The following is an 18320-nucleotide window of genomic DNA, read 5'->3' on the forward strand; positions in this document are numbered from 1 at the left end:
GTGTCCTACTCTTTGTGATCCCATGGACTATACAGTCCATGGAATTCTCCAAGCCAGAATACTGAAGTGGGTAGCCTTTCCCTTTTCCAGGGGATCTTCCTAATCCAGGGATTGAACCTAGGTCTCCCACATTGCACACAGATTCTTTACCAGCTGAACCATAAGGGAAGCTTAAGAATACTGGAGTGGGTAGCCCATCCCTTCTCCAGCAGATCTTCCCCACCCAGGAATTGAACCGGGGTCTCCTTCATTGCAGGTGGATTCTTTACCACCTGTGAAAGGGATTTTATTCTATAAGTTTTTAACATCTGTGGACCCAGTCCTTCCATTATTTCTCTTCTGTCTTAAAGCTTCTTCTCAGAGTTCAGTTCAGTTCAGTTCAGTTCAGTCGCTCAGTTGTGTTTGACTCTTTGCGACCCCATGGACTGCAGCATGCCAGGCTTCCCTGCCTATTACCAACTCCTGAAGCTTGCTCAAACTCATGTCCATTGAGTTGGTGATGACATCCAACCATCTCATCTTCTGTCGTCCCCTTCTCCTCTTGCCTTCAATCTTTCCCAGCATCATGGTCTTTTCAGAATAGTCATTTCTTTGCATCAGGTGGCCAAAGTATTGGAGTTTCACCTTCAGCATCAGTCCTTTGAATGAACATTCAGGACTGATTTCCTTTAGGATGGACTGGTTGGATCTCCTTGCAGTCCAAGGGACTCTCAAGAGTCTTCTCCAATACCACATTTCAAAAGCATCAATTCTTCAATGCTCAGCTTTCTTTATAGTCCAAACCGCACATCCACACACGATTACTGAAAAGTCAAAGCTTTGACTAGACAGACCTTTGTTGGCAAAGTAATGACTCTGCTTTTTAATATGCTGTCTAGGTTGGTCATAGCTTTTCTTCCAAAGAGCAAGTGTCTTTTAATTTCATGGTTGCAATCACCATCTGCACTGATTTTGGAGACCCAAAAATGAACTCTGTCACTGTTTTCATTGTTTCCCCATCTATTACCATGAAGTGATGGGATCAGATGCCATGATCTTAGTTTTCTGAATGTTGAGCTTTAACCCAACTTTTTCACTCTCCTCTTTCACTTTCATCAAGAGGCTCTTTAGTTCTTCACTCTCTGCCATAAGGGTGATGTCAACTGCATATCTGACGTTATTGATATTTCTCCTGGTAATCTTGATTCCTGCTTGTGCTTCATCCAGCCTGGCATTTCACATGATGTACTCTGCATATAAGTTAAATAAGCAAGGTGACAATATACAGCCTTGACGTACTCCTTTCCCTATTTGGAATCAGTTCTGTTGTTCCATCCCAGGGTACTATGATGAATGACTCCTCCAAGATATTCTCAGACTCAAATCAGATGTCAGTGGTGGCATTTTCTTATGAATCCTTGCCAAGATCTAGGATTTATGGCCTTTTTTTTTTTCTTGAAACCCTGACACATTCTGGGGAAGGACGATCTGGAGATGTTCTCTTTGGGAGGCTCCTTGTGGCTTTGCTTCCCTGGTGGCTCAGATATAAAGAATCTACCTGCAATGCGGGAGACCTGGGTTCAATCCCTGGGTTGGGAAAATACCCAGGAGAAGGAAATTGGTACTCACTCCTGTATTCTTGCCTGGAGAATTCCATGGACAGAGGAGCCTGGCAAGCTACAGTCCATGGAATTCCAGAGTTGGACACAACTGTATGACTAACATTTTTCACACTTGTGGCTTTAGTGAGCAGGGTGCTCGGGAAGTGCAGAATGAGAAGAGGCAGTTTGTAGCCAACACACACACAAAATAATGCCATCCACAGTCCATAAGTGTTTCCCTGGTGGCTAGTGGTAAAGAATATGCCTGCAATGCAGGAGACGCAGGTTCCATCTCTGGGTGGGGAAGATTCTTTGGAGAAGGAAATGGCAACCCACTCCAGTATTCTTGCCTGGGACATCCCATGGACAGAGGAGCCTGGTGGGCTACAGTCCATGGGGTCACAAGAGTTGGACACAACTTAGTGACTAAACCACCGCCACAGTCCATAAATACATTTCATACTCAGTTAGACTCAAACAGCGACACCTAACTTCCTCCTATCCACAAGTACACACACACACACACACATTTAAAAGGGGGAAAAAAGGAAAGGAGGCAAATCTATAAGTTAATGACCTATCTCACAATATCTAATGCTGTCAGTGAAAAAATGAGAACGTGAAATCTCTTTCCTGCTTTCCTCACCTACCCTACCACTTTCCTTGAGCTCTTACCAAGTTTACTTAGCAGTATTGGGGCTAGCTGCCAGCCTCTCATGCCTACTGGAACCACTACCTTCCTCTGCTCCAGAGATCAAACCTTGTTATCGGTCTCTCGTCATCAGTGCCCCCAATTTGGAAGCCAGATGACTTTGTGCCTCCTTACTTCAGAAGGGAATGGCAAACCACTTCAGTATTCTTGCTTTAAGAACCACATGAACAGTATGAAAAGGCAAAATGATAGGATACTGAAAGAAGAAATCCCCAGGTTGGTAGCTGCCCAATATGCTACTGGAGATCAATGGAGAAATAACTCCAGAAAGAATGAAGGGATGGAGCCAAAGCAAAAACAATATCCAGTTGTGGATGTGACTGGTGATAGAAGCAAGGTACGATGCCGTAAAGAGCAATGTTGCATAGGAACCTGGAATGTCAGGTCCATGAATCAAGGCAAACTGGAAGTGGTCAAACAGGAGATGGCAAGAGTGAATGTCGACATTCTAGGAATCAGTGAACTAAAATGGACTGGAATGGGTGATTTAACTCAGATGACCATTATATCTACTACTGCAGACAGGAATCCCTTAGAAGAAATGGAGTAGCCATCATGGTCAACAAAAGAGTCCGAAATGTAATACTTGGATGCAGTCTCAAAAACGACAGAATGATCTCTGTTCGTTTCCAAGGCAAACCATTCAATATCACAGTAATCCAAGTCTATGCCCCAACCAGTAACATTGAAGAAGCTGAAGTTGAACGGTTCTATGAAGACCTACAAGACCTTTTAGAACTAACACCCAAAAAAGATGTCCTTTTCATTATAGGGGACTAGAATGCAAAAGTAGGAAGTCAAGACACACCTGGAGTAACAGGCAAATTTGGCCTTGGAATACGGAATGAAGCAGGGCAAAGACTAATAGAGTTTTGCCAAGAGAATGCACTGGTCATAGCAAACACCACCTTCCAACAACACAAGAGAAGACGCTACACATGGACATCACCAGATGGTCAACACCGAAATCAGACTGATTATATTATTTGCAGCCAAAGATGGAGAAGTTCTATACAGCCAGCAAAAACAAGACCAGGAGCTGACTGTGGCTCAGATCATGAACTCTTTATTGCCAAATTCAGACTCAAATTGAAGGAAGTAGGGAAAACCACTAGATCATTCAGGTATGACCTAAATCAAATCCTTAATGATTATACAGCAGAAGTGAGAAATAGATTTAAGGGACTAGATCTGATAGATAGAGTGCCTCAGGAACTATGGATGGAGGTTTGTGACATTGTACAGGAGACAGGGATCAAGACCATCCCCATGGAAAAGAAATGCAAAAAAGCAAAATGGCTGTCTGGGGAGGCCTTACAAATAGCTGTGAAAAGAAGAGAAGTGAAAAGCAAAGGAGAAAAGGAAAGATATGAGCACCTGAATGCAGAGTTCCAAAGAATAGCAAGGAGAGATAAGAAAGCCTGCCTCAGTGATCAATGCAAAGAAATAGAGGAAAATAACAGAATGGGAAAGACTAGAGATCTCTTCAAAAAAATTAGAGATACCAAGGGAACATTTCATGCAAAGATGGGCTCGATAAAGGCCAGAAATAGTATGGATCTAACAGAAGCACAAGATATTAAGAAGAAGTGGCAAGAATACACAGAAGAACTGTACAAAAAAGATCTTCATGACCCAGATAATCACGATGGTTTGATCACTCATCTAGAGCCAGACATCCTGGAATGTGAAGTCAAGTGGGCCTTAGAAAGCATCACTATGAACAAAGCTAGTGGAGGTGATGGAATTCCAGTTGAGCTCTTTCAAATCCTGAAAGATAATGCTGTGAAAGTGCTGCACTCAATATGCCAGCAAATTTGGAAAACTCAGCAGTGGTCACAGGACTGGAGAAGGTCAGTTTTCATTCCAATCCCAAAGAAAGGCAATGCCAAAGAATGCTCATCTACCTCACAATTGCACTCATCTCACAAGCTAGTAAAGTAATGCTCAAAATTCTCCAAGCCAGGCTTCAACAATACATGAACTGTGAACTTCCAGATGTTGAAGCTGGTTTTAGAAAAGGAAGAGGAACCAGAGATCAAATTACCAACATCCACTGGATCATTGAAAAAGCAAGTGAAGTGAAGTGAAGTTGCTTAGTCATGCCCAACTGTTTGTGACCCCATGGACTGTAACCTACCAAGCTTCTCTGTCCATGTAATTTTCCAGGCAAGAGAACTGAAGTGAGTTGCCATTTCCTTCTCCAGGGGATCTTCCCAACCCAGGGATCGAACCCGAGTCTCCCACATTTCAGGCAGAGCCTTTACTGCCTAAGCCACCAGGAAAAAGCAAGAGAGTTCCAGAAAACATCTATTTCTGCTTTATTGACTATGCCAAAGCCTTGGACTGTGGGACCACAACAAACTGGAAAATTCTGAAAGAGATGGGAATACCAGACCACCTGATCTGCCTCTTGAGAAATCTGTATGCAGGTCAGGAAGCAACAGTTAGAACTGGACATGGAACAACAGACTGGTTCCAAATAGGAAAAGGAGTACGACAAGGCTGTATATTGTCACCCTGCTTATTGAACTTATATGCAGAGTACATCATGAGAAACACTGGGCTGGATGAAGCACAAGCTGGAATCAAGATTGCTCGGAGAAATATCAATAACCTCAGATATGCAGATGACAGCACCCTTATGGCAGATAGCAAAGAAGAACTAAAGAGCCTCTTGATAAAAGTGAAAGAGAAGAGTGAAAATGTTGACTTAAAACTCAACATTCAGAAAGCTAAGATCGTGCATCTGGTCCTGTCACTTCATGGCAAATAGATTGGGGAAACAGTGGAAACAGTGTCAGACTTTATTTTTGGGGGGGTCCAAAATCACTGCAGATGGTGACTCCAGCCATGAAATTAAAAGACATTTGCTCCTTGGAAGAAAAGCTATGACCAACTTAGATAGCATATTAAAAAGCAGAGACATTACTTTGCCAACAAAGGTCTACCTAGTTAAAGCTATGGTTTTTCCAGTGGTCATATAGATGTGAGATTTGGACTATAAAGAAAGCTGAGCACAGAAGAATTGATGCTTTTGAACTGTGGTGTTGGAGAAGACTCTTGAGAGTCTCTTGGACTGCAAGGAGATCCAACCAGTCCATCCTAAAGGAAATCAATCTTGAATATTCATTCGAAGGACTGATGCTGAAGGTGAAACTCTAATACTCTGGCCACCTGATGGGAAGAACTGACTCATTTGAAAAGACCCTGATGCTGGGAAAGATTGACAGCAGGAGGAGAAGGGGACGACAGAGGATGAGATGGTTGGATGTCATTGCCAACTCAATGGACATGAGTTTGAGCAAACTCTGGGAGTTGGCGATGGACAGGGAGGCCTAGTGTGCTTCAGTCCATGGGGTCACAAAGAGTCGGAGATGACTGACTGAACTGAACTGACTGAAAGGGAACAATTCCTGCATGAGATGTCACCTCAGGTGAGTCTTATCAGATGAGTGAGAGGAGTCTTATTAAGGGGAGAGGTATAAGTGTATACCTGGTGGAGGCTGTGACTAGGAAGTCAGTCTAGGTCAAGGTGCTGGAGCAAGGAAAATCGCAGTGGGGAGAGTATCTAAGAACTGAAGCACAAGGAATGAGGCAGCACATGAAACTAGAGAGTTTGGTTGAGGACAGGTCATGAGAGTTCTTAGATACCAGGTTATGTAACTTTTTCTAAAGAGTATAATGGGGGAAAATAATTGGTTGTAATTAGGAAAATGACATAAATATTATATCTGGATATGATATTTAAAAAGACTCAGGTGGTAAACCAGAGAAGGGATTATTGTAGTAGTACAGGTTAGAGATGATGTTGTCCTTCACTAAGAAAGTAGTGGAAGAAACAGTAAGTGTATATCTGATAGAATATATTTTTAGAAGATAGAATGGGCCGGACAGGACTTACTGATGGATTGGATATAAGGGGTGAGGAAAAGAGAGAAATCCAGGGTTACAATAAGGATTTTGGCTTAAGCAATTGGGTAAATGTGGTGGCATTCAGTGAGACTGGGAACATAGAATTTTTCCCCATCCTCTCATTTTGCACATGAGGAAATAGAGTCCCTCAGAGGGGAAGTTGTGTGCCTTAGGTTGCACAAAAATTCAGGGAAAAATGGGGGAACATGGGCTCATATTTTATTTAGTTTTTGCTCAGTAGTTTTTTTACTGAAACAAAAAGTTCCTCTGCTCAGCAGTCTTTGTACATTTGTAAGAGATAAATGAATCAAATTAACATCAAAAGCCCAATACCAAAACAGAGAGGGTAGATGGTTGGGTCATAAATCTACACTTTTGTTAACACGACCCACATTAAAGAGAATTTATTCACTAGACATTCATTTTTTTTCTTTTAGCATTGGACGTGAATGATTTCATATAAAGCAAAACACACTACCCTTGGTGTTTAACAAGAGAAGAATCACAGCCTAGTCGAAAGAGATGTGGCTCCTGACCATTAAAAAAAGAAAAGCCTGGCTGATAAGGGAGAGATAGTTTTTATTCTCTGAGGGGTTTCAGTCATTAGACCTCCAAATCTAGTAAAGGAAATATTCATTCATCCAATATATATCTATTGGGAACTTATATTCTAGGCACTATTCTAGACACAGTGGAATACATATGCGTGCTAAGTTGCTTTAGTCATGCCCGACTCTGTGACCCTATGGACTGTAGCCTGCCAGGCTCCTCTGTCCATGGGATTCTTCAGGCAAGAATACTGGAGTGGGTTTCTATGCCCTCCTCCAGGAGATCTTCCAAAGCCAGGGACTGAACCCACATCTCCTGCATTGCAGGCAGATTCTTTTACCCATTGAGCCTCCTGGGAAGTCCACAGTGGGATATAGGTCCCCAATAAATATATATTGGATGAATGACTATTTAGTGGGGGAAAAGACAGCAAAGAATATATTTAATATGTAAGAAAAATACATATAGTGTGTTTTACTACAAATTAACAAATGGTGAGGAAAAATACAAAGCAGGAGTTATGAATAGAGTTGTGTCATCCCCAAATCCATATCTTGAAGTCCCAGCCCCTAATGCCTCAGAATGTGACTGTATTTGTACATAGGCGCCTCAAAGAGTTAATTAAATTAAACTGTAGTCATGTATGGATGTGAGAGTTGGACTGTGAAGAAGGCTGAGCGCCGAAGAATTGATGCTTTTGAACTGTGGTGTTGGAGAAGACTCTTGAGAGTCCCTTGGACTGCAAGGAGATCCAACCAGTCCATTCTGAAGGAGATCAGCCCTGCGATTTCTTTGGAAGGAATGATGCTAAAGCTGAAGCCAGTACTTTGGCCACCTCATGCAAAGAGTTGACTCATTGGAAAAGACTCTGATGCTGGGAGGGATTGTGGGCAGGAGGAGAAGGGGACGACAGGGGATGAGATGGCTGGATGGCATCACTGACTCAATGGATGTGAGTCTGAGTGAACTCCGGGAGTTGGTGATGGACAGGGAGGCCTGGCGTGCTGCGATTCATGGGGTCGCAAAGAGTCGGACACGACTGAGTGACTGAACTGAACTGTGGTCTTTAAGGTGGGCCTTAATCCAATATGGCTGATGTCCTATAAGAAGAGGAAATTTGGACATCGGCATATACAGAGGGACGACTATGTAAAAACACAAGGAGAAGGCAGCCATCTGTAAGCCATGGAGACAGGCCTCAGAAGAAATAAACCCTGCTTGCTCCCAGATTTGTAGCCTCCATCCAGAAGTATGAGAAAATTAATTTCTGTTCTTTAACCCACCCAGTCTGTGACACTTTGTTATGGTAGCTCTAGCAGACTGCAGGGAGACTTGCAAACAGCAGGGGAAGTGGATAAGAATACTGGGGTGGGACTAGGTTTGCAATTTCACCTAGATAAGCAAGGTGACATTTGAACAAAAAGTCTAGAGGAAGTGAAGGAGCATCACACAGAGATATCTGGGGAAGTGTTCCAGGCAGCAGCTGCTGCTGCTGCTCCTGCTAAGTCGCTTCAGTCGTGTCCGACTCTGTGCGACCCCATAGACGACAGCCCACCAGGCTCCGCCGTCCCTGGGATTCTCCAGGCAAGAACACTGGAGTGGGTTGCTATTTCCTTCTCCAATGCATGAAAATGAAAAGTGATAGTAAGGTCGCTCAGTCATGTCTGACTCTTCGTGACCCCATGGACTGTAGCCTACCAGGCTTTTCCGTCCATGGGATTTTCCAGGCAAGAGTACTGGAGTGGGGTGCCATCGCCTTCTCCAGTTCCAGGCAGAGGAGATAGCAGGTATGAAGACTTTGAGGTAGGGGTGTGCCTGGTGAGTTTGAGGAACAACAAGGAAAGTCAGGATGGCTTAAGCAGAGAGAGTAAGGTCAGAGAGTTAGTAGATCATGGACAAGACCAGATAGGACCTTTTGGTTATTGTACAGAATTTTATTCTGAACGAAAATTACATCTTACCACTGTGGAAAACAGTTTGTTGATTTCTTAAGAAGTTAAAGATAGAATTGCCATGTGACCCAGCAATTTTACTTTCAGGTACATACCCCAATGAATTGAAGACAGAGATGTAAACAGATGCTTGTATATGAATATTCATAGAAGCCTTATTGATAATAACCAAAAATGGAAACAACTCAATGTCCAACAACAGATGTCTGGATACACAAAATATGGTATATCCGTACAATGGAATATTATTCAGCCATAAATAGGAATGTGGTATGGATAAGTGCTACAGCATGGATGAACACTAACAACATCATGATAGGTGAAAGAAGCCATACCCAAAAGGCCACATATTGTATGGTTCCATTTATATGAAATGTTAAAAGTAAGCAAATCCATGAAGACACAAAGCAGATTTGTGGTTGCCAGGGGCTGGTTAGAGGGCAGAATGGGGATTGACTGCTTAATGGATGTACAATTTCCTTTAGGGGTGATCAAATTCTACAACTAGGTATTAGTAATGATTGCACAACATTGTGAATTCACCAAAAGTCATTAACAGTAAATTTTATGTTATGTGTATTTTACCATAATAAAAAATACTTAGATCCAAAGAAGTAGTTTGAATAAAGAAGTGGCATAATCTGACTCATATTTTAAAAAGATCACTCTGGCTGCTGTGTTGAGGAGTGGTTATATGGTGCCAAGAATAGAATCAGGGACATCAACTAGAAGCTCCTTTAGTAATCAGAGAGACTAGACAGGTGAGTAGGAGTCTAGGGCTTTAGGGGAAGGCCTTAGAAAGGAGATGCTAATATGGAAGTCTTCAGCATAGAGATAATATTTAAGAAAAGGAGACTGGTTGGGATCACCAAGAGATGGTTCTACCATTTTATATAGACTCTTTGGTCCCTGACATGGTAGAACTTCAACTCCAATAAAGGATATACAGTTTCTTTACTGTAAGACCACTTCGATTTTTAACCAGAGAAGGACGATCTTCACCTTGGAGAGGCTTGTCTGTTGGGAGAAACTTGTTACTCTGATGCATCCCCAGTGCAATGGAGAAGCAATGGTCTCTTTACTTGAAAGAGCTCCTTATCTGACTAGGGAGACATTGACCACTCACTCTAAGTAGCCCCCAGCTGAAGAAAAAGGCATTGAACCACACCGGGGTGATTCCCTCCTCAAAGTCTAATGGGAAAGGCATGCCCCCCACTCTGGGCTCCCTAGTGCTTACGCCTGTAGCTTTGAAGAAGGAGTACAGAGAGGCTAGCACTGCTCAAGCAGCGGCATCAACTCACAGAGCTAAAGCTAACAGTGAAGAGATCCATACATGGTACAGCCCAAAGCTGAACACCTGTTAATGTCCATGTCTGAGAAGAGCAATTAGAGTTCATTAATTGAGTTGCTGGTAACATTGCCATTCTCAAGGCTAATCATCTTTAATTGGAGTTGTCTACTTTGATAATAAGCATTCAGCCTCCTTCCATTCAATTTAACAATGTTTCAGGCTCTATCCTAAACACTTTGGGGAATAACACACTTTAAGGAGCTCAGTGTTTTGTCATGGGACCATCCTAGTACGTAATAACTAACTCCAGCTTAAGACAGGAACAGATGAGTGCTGTAGAGAGTTATATGCTAGGGTTAGATCAGTACAAAAGTACTTAATGGGAAGATTATTTCTGCCTCAGGAGGGGAGCATTAGATGGAGCTTTATAGAAGAAGCAACATTTGAGCTGAAACTTAGAAGAATGAGTAAAATTTCCACAGGTATTCCAAGCAGATAGAACAGCACAAGCAAGTGACTGGGCACAAAAAATGCAGAGTATATATAGTTGCTAATTTAACTACTAGTTTATGTCATTTATTCATTAATTTGGCAAATATTTATTGAGTACTTGTTAGGTTTCAGGAACTCTTCTCGGTACTTTGCATACAGTAGTGAGCAAAATAAATTCCCTGTCCTCTTGGAGATTTCATTCTAGAGGGCTAGGATGGATCATAAACAAATAAGCCACTAAGTATGTAATGTATTAGGTAATAATAAGTGTTTTGAAGAAAAAAGCACAATAAAGGGGTAAATACTGATGGGGATAGGTTGTATTATTTTATGTAGGTTGGTCAGGGAAGTCATATCTGCTAAGGGGTCATTTGAGTAAGATATAGGTAACATGAAGGAATGAATTAAACATATATTTAGTGAAAGGACATTTCAGATACAGAAAATAACAAGACTCTGTGTTGAGAGTTTGCTTGCTATATTCTGGGATCAGCATGCCCTGAGCAACAGGAAGAACAAAATCATCATTTACCTAAAAGAAGAAGCCTAAGATAATGAAAAATCTTGGATTATGGAAGATCTGGAGTTTGGTTTAAGGCATTTTACGTTTAAGATGTATATTAGCCATCCAAGTGTAGATGTCCAATGGGTAGTTGAATATTAATCTGTATGAATATTAATCTGTACTTTTGGGGAGATTTCTTTTTGAAGCTAAGAACTAGGGAGTTGGCACATAGCTGATACTAAATACAATGTGACTGGCTGATATCACAAGGGAGGAAATGTAGATGGACACATGGTTTATGGACTGAACTCTGAATTGCTCCAATATTAAGCAATTGGACTGACGAGGAAGAACCAGTACAAGAGATTTGAAAGAAATGGTGAGTGGTGGGTCTTGTAAAAGTGAACGTAAGAAATAATGAAGCTTTGAGTTACAGTTCTGGCAGTGGGGATGTGGGAATAGGGTCAGAGTTAAGCAAGTCATCATGGGAGTATAATCACCAGCATTGAGCATGAGGGTGAGGGTGGACAGAGAGAGAGAAGGCCACAGGAAGCCTCCTGACATAGTTCTGGCTCAAGCAACTTGGTAGATGGTGATATCATTAACTGATACAGGAGACATTATCAGGGGAGGAGAGAACTGGTTTGAGCAGAGGGAAATAGAAGAGTCAGGGAAATGTTAAGTTCAATTTGAAACATTTGTGTTTGAGATTCTTGCAAGGAATTCAAGAGGAAATGTCAGGTTGATAATTGTATTAATAAATGCCAAGACCTGGAACTGTATAAACGGTGACCTTGTTTCTTCAGTCACTCATCACTATGTATCTATTACTCTTATACTGTGGTGTCCACTGATGGGTGATGGTTGAAAGGAAGAGCTATTTAGTAAAGAGGAGATTCAAATTTCTGATTCTACTGTGTCAGTTAGCAGCTCTGGGACCCTGGGCTGGTTATATCATCTCTCCAAGCCTAAGCCTCCTCATTCATAAATGGTGTGTGTTCATACGTGCTCAATCGCTCAGTCATGTCCAACTCTTTGCGACCCTATGGACTTTGGCCCGCCAGGCCCCTCTGTCCATGAGATTTTCCAGGTAAGAATATTGGATGGGTTGCCATTTCCTCCTTCAGAGGATCTTCCAGACTCAGGGATTGAACCTGGGTCTCCTGCACTGGCAGGTGGATTCTTTACCACTGAGCCACCAATACCCTAATATTCATAAATGGAGACAGTGTTAATTCCTTGTGGGTTTTCTTTTTGAGGATTAAATGGGTAATTTCACAGAAAAAAAATCTTGAGAGAAGTAAGTGCTTACAAAATTTTGGTTGAGCAAGGTTATGAATGGATTAGTCTGAACACCTCCCAGGAACATCAGGGAACTCCAGACGGGGAGCTACAAGTCAGGCAGGCATGCCCAGGGAGTGAGTGAGGAGCATGAGTAAAACAGAACTATCTGAACTTCCTGGCAGCTCCCTAGAGATCCTAGAAATTTAGGTGGTAACCTGGAAGGGCTCCAGGGAGGTCCCATCTCACCTATATGCCTAAACCAGGTGGGACTCCTTTCCTGTGGTATAGGGAATAACTCCCTTTCCAACAGGCCTACTGTTGGGATGTCTGTGCCAATTTCCCCAGGAATGCAGCTGTCTCTAGGGACTAGATAGGGATTGGATGGGGAATAGGGGATCAGGGACTCAGGGTTTGTGGGCAGAGCAACACTGAAGTGGGTTAGTAATGATTGCGAAGGGGCAGATGGAGATAAAGAGGGAAAAGATAAAAGGGTTTATAAAGTTGCAGCAATAATATAAGGCATCAAGAGAAAGAGAAAGATTGACAGCCAGCCAGACTGACTGATGGAGACTGGAAATAGAATGAGAAGGTCATTTCCACTACAGTAGTGCCTGTCAAATCCTAGCAGAAGATCTGAGAGTTGAATGAATGAATGCATGAATGGGACAGGGGGCAAGCTGGGATGAGAGAGAGAGAGAGAGAGACAGAGAACTGTGTGTGTGGTGGAAGAGTGGATCTGTAACTGAGATCAATTCAACAAACATTTATTGATCTCCTATTGCCTGCCAAGTACTGAGAAAATTAGAGCCTGGAGGCATTGCGCTGAGTCACGAATAACTCCGAGGTCTAGCAGGTTGGCAGCTGTGTTAGAGAGCAGCATTAGAAATTGATGTTATCAGTTGCAGACATTCTGGATATTTCCCAGAAAGTCCTTACTCTGCCTACTTCTGGTATGTTTAGTTTCCCTGTCCCACTATAGGTCAAATTTTAGGAAACCCAGCAAGTTTGTTTTAATATGTTATTAATATCATATAAAACTGGGAAGAAACCTGAGTTGGAATGTCAGGCACTGTTACCTAGTTTATCTCTTTTGATTATTATTAGGACCCTGAAACAAAGGTATCATCATTCCCATTTCAGAGATGAAAAAGCTGAGGCTCATAAGTTGAATGTCTTGCTCAAGATCACATGGTAGCAAAGTCAGGGTTCAAACATAGTTCTCCTGTTTGCTGTTCAGTGCTCTAGCCTCTCATTCCTGGCTGTCTTCGTAAGTTCTGTACACACATAACCCCCATACCACCTTCCAAAGACTGTATAAATGAAAATGAGACATCTAAAGGCAGCACGTGTTAAACACAGGTGTATGCTTTACAGAAGAGTCTTGACTTTACACCAGGGACTGTAACATAAGAAGACTTTCCGTGCAATTCAATTATTATCTCATTCACTGACTCACTCATATATTCAACTGTGCTTCAAATATGTGTTGATCTCCTACTATGTGCCCCCAAAAGAGTTGTGAGTATAAATAGAAGCAAGACAGAAATGATGAGTATCTGGAGCATATTTCACTTTATTGGGTGATGGGGAAACCAAGGATAACGATGATAATCACTGACTTTTAATGAGTATTGACATTGTTCCAACCGCTTGCCATGGTTTAACTTCTTTTATCCCCCAAATAATCCTGTGAGACATAGGTACCTTTATTTCCTTACTTGTATGGTGAATGAATGTTCCCAGAGAGAATACACAACTTGCTTAAGGTCACACAGCTGTGTGGTAGAAAAAGGATTTGAATCCAGAAAATCTGACTCCAGAGTTTCCAAGGACAACTCCTGGCTGGTGGAGGTGTTAAATTCTCTGTCCTCTTCTCTCACTCATTCTCACATTCCTTCGCTTCCAGTCGAAGAGAATCCCTTTCCCCTTCCTTTAGCATCCTCTCTACCATCCCCATGATTTTATTTCTTCTGTCACCTTTGCCTGGGATGCTCTCCCCATTGTTTTATCTTTCCCCGTAAAAACTCTCCTTATACTGGAAATGGCAGTTCAGATGCTGCCAACTCCATCATGAACTTTGACATGAACCCACCTAAGTGATGTGAAGTGAGCCCTTGCTCATTCTCGTCAGGATACCATGATTTTGACTTGGATCTTTTGTAGCACTTATTACATCCTCCTTATATTTTTGTTCTTATATTATTGTTACTGTGACTTATCTTTACTCCTCCACTGCCCTGAAACAGATTGCCATTTTCCTAAGAATTAGGACCATGTCTGGAGACCTCAAAATCTCTGGCATAGTGCTTAGGGGTCATAGCTGTCTGTTTGTATGCAAGTAAGTTATCCAATGCTTGTTTCCCCAGACATACATGAGCTTCATGGGCCTTGTGAGGCAGTAAGTCCCAGTTTATGAATATAAGTTACTTCTACCTACCTACTTTCTAAAGGCATTCTTCACATCCTTGCTGTAGGCTAGAGATAATGGTGCGGAGCATACATAGGTATGATGATGCAATATAAGATGGCAACAAACTTGTTTTCATCTTGGAATGGCTGTGAATGAGGTTTTAGGTACATAGAGGTGACTTGTGCCATAGACGATGGCCACCAGAACCAAATGAGAACCAAGGCTGGAAAAGACTTTGAGATGACAACGTGCATAGAGGAGGCAAGACAGGAGGGTCCATAGGAGATGATGATGAACCCAAAGGGCAAAAGCAGGCTCATGGTGCTGCTGGCCAGCAGCAGCAGCAGTTCACTGAGGTTAGTAGCCTAAGAGAATTTCCGATTTAGCACAGTCTGTCTTTTACAAATGAAATGGTTGAAGACATTGGAGGCACGGTAGATTGAACATGAGGATTCCACTGAAAGATTATAGAATTGTTTAGGGGCTCTCTGGACCAATGATCCCTTAGACTCTAGCCATTATTAAGTACCCTGAAGACAGACTAAGTCCCTAACAGAGGAAGTTTATTCTTATTCAGCAGCTGGCCACCAGGTCTATGCAGACCCTTTCCAAATAAAGGGGTAACACTGAATGTTACAGATAGCTATAGCTCAAATTTAGGCCATGACAGCCAAGCAGAAGAAGGGAGGAGATAGTCTGTCTTCTGAGGAAAGTAGTGGGCCAGGAAGAGAGTCAGGGTAGACGTTAGACCATTGACCAGTATGTGTGGACTGCTGCCATTGCAGTAAGCAGATATCCAGGAAAGAGAGTTTGCTGGGGAAAAGATATGAAATATTGTACAGTTGGCTAAACCAGATAAGGAGGACATTGCCAATCAGAGAGATAAAAGAGACTAACAGTATGACGCTGAAGAAGCATACTTAGTACTTGTGGATAATTGGATAGGCCCAGGAATAGACATGACTGTAGAATTTTCTGTTCATTTCCTTCCCCACTGTTGACTTTCAGGGAGAAATGATTATAAAATTGTTTAGGAGCTGTCTGGACCAATGATCCCTTAGACACTAGCCATTATACTGAATCCATGAAAATGGTTACAAATTGAGTATCCTGAACACAGACTAAGTCCCTAACCAAAAGAATTGTATCCGATCAGAATTTGAAATACTTTTGCTCACATATTGCCAAGTTTTCTTCTCTAACCTTGTCTTCCCCTATACAGATCTGGATATTATTGTAGGAACTCACAGAAGGTGTGTTTCCTCCTATAGCTTCTTTCTCCCAGGCCATCAAACTGTCCAAGAAGGGAGCAGTTTCTTGGCGAAATGAATGCATGAAGGAATTAATGCTGAACCCTCTGAATTTTTTTAGGCCTTGTCTGGGACCAGATAAGTTTTGAGTCTAGCCCATTATTATGCAAACTTTATTCCCATTCTAAAGCCCACCAATTCTCATGTTGTTATTATTTTTGTTTGATTGGTAATTTCTACTTTCTTTTAGGAAACTTAAGATTTCTAAGGAAGCCACTGTGAAAGTGGGGAAAATGGAATAAGGAGGATGAAAAGGTCAACAAACCAAACTGACCAACTCAATCAATTTCATTCAAATAGTTTCATCAAGTAATTGGCAGTTATTTTTGATTATTTAGAATTCTATGGTCATTTTGGGCTTTCCTGGTGAGTCAGGTGGTAAAGAATCTGCCTGCAATGCAGGAGACCTGGGTTCAATCCCTGGGTCAGGAAGATCCCCTGGAGAAGGACATGACACTCCACTCCAGTATTCTTGCCTAGAGAATCCCATGGACAAAGGAGCCTGGCCAGCTACAGTCCGTGGGGTCATAAAGAGTCAGACACAACTGACCAACTCACACACACACACACGGTCATTTTATTTTCAGCCACTCATTGTTGATGTGTAACCCCATAGTCAAGGAGTCAAAAGCAAAGTTTTGAAACTAAGTCATACTTAAGGCTAGGTTTGTAGTCACCTAAGTAACGATTTGATTCAATGATAAAAGTGCCATTGAACCCATTGTAGTGGTGGAGTATGGACAGAACTGAAGACTGTGGCTTTCAACTTGTCCTTGAGCGGTGTGGCTGGCATAATTACAATTGACTTGTTCTCTGCTTGAAGTCAGCAGGATAGGTGAAAAACTAGATTTACAAAACAAATGCATACCAAGTCTTTCCATTTAGAATTATTGTTCTCCATTTATTTTTGAATTTGTTTTTGTTTGTTGAAGTATAGTTGATTCACAATATTATATCTGTTTCAGGTTTACAACATAATTTGATATTTTTATAGATTACACACCATACAAAGTTATTATAAAATATTGATCATATTCCCTATGCTTCACATTACATCTTTGTGACTTATTTATTTTATTTATTTATTTATTTTATTTATTTTAAAAGGCAGTTTCTCCCTTTTAATCCTCTTCATCTGTTTCAGCCCTCCCCCCAGTCCTCTTCCCTCTGGTAATGGTACGTTTGTTCTCTGTATCTGTAGGTTTGTTTCTGTTTTGTTATATTTGTTAATTTGTCCTGGTTTTTTTTTTTTTTTTTTTTTTTGGATTTTACATGTAAGTGAAAACAGAGTGTTTGTTTTTCTCTATCTGGCATAAGAATGATATTTTACATAATTACAAGATTTCATTCTTTTTATGACTGAGTAGATTTCCATTCTGTATTTTTACCACATTTTCTTCAGTCATTCATCTGTCAGTGGATCTTTAGATTGCTTCCGTGTCTTGGCTATTGTGACTAGTTTTGCTATGAACATGGGGGTACATGTATCATTTTGAATTATAATTTGTGTCCAGATATATGCCCAGGAGTGGGATTGCTGGACCACATGGCAACTCTACTTTTAACATTTTTTTTTTTCCTGCCATAATGCATGGCTTGTGGGATCTTAGTTTTCCAACCAGGGATTGAACCTGGGTCTCCTGCAGAGAGTCCTAACCACTGGACCACCAAAGAACTCCCTATTTTTAGCTTTTTTAAATAGAAATTTCCATATTTTTTCCATAGTGACTATATTAATTTACATTCCACCAACAATGTGCTAAAGTTTCCTTTTTTCCACATCCCTGTCACTTCTTTTTATTTCCTGTCTTTTTAACTAGAGCCATTTTGTCAAGTAGGAGATAGTATCTCATTGTGGCTTTGATTTGCATTTGCTTAATGATAAGTGAGAAGACTCTTGAGAGTCCCTTGTACTGCAAGGAGAACCAACCAGTCCATTCTAAAGGAGATCAGTCCTGGGTGTTCATTGGAAGGAATGATGCTGAAGCTGAAACTCCAATACTTTGGCCACCTCATGCAAAGAGTTGACTCATTGTAAAAGACCCTGATGCTGGGAGGAATTGGGGGCAGGAGGAGAAGGGGATGACAGAGGATGAGATGGCTGGATGGCATCACCGACTCGATGGGCATGAGTTTGGGTAAATTCCGGGAGTTGGTGATGGGCAGAGAGGCCTGGTGTGCTGATTCATGGGGTCTCAAAGAGTTGGACACAACTGAGTGACTGAACTGAATGACAAGTGATGTTGAGCATCTTTTCTTGTGTCTGTTAGCCATTTGTATGTTTTCTTTGGAAAATGCCTATTTAAGTTTTCTGTCCATT

The sequence above is a fragment of the Capricornis sumatraensis genome, chromosome X (assembly GCF_032405125.1).
Source record: "Capricornis sumatraensis isolate serow.1 chromosome X, serow.2, whole genome shotgun sequence".
In the NCBI taxonomy this organism is placed as follows: domain Eukaryota; kingdom Metazoa; phylum Chordata; class Mammalia; order Artiodactyla; family Bovidae; genus Capricornis; species Capricornis sumatraensis.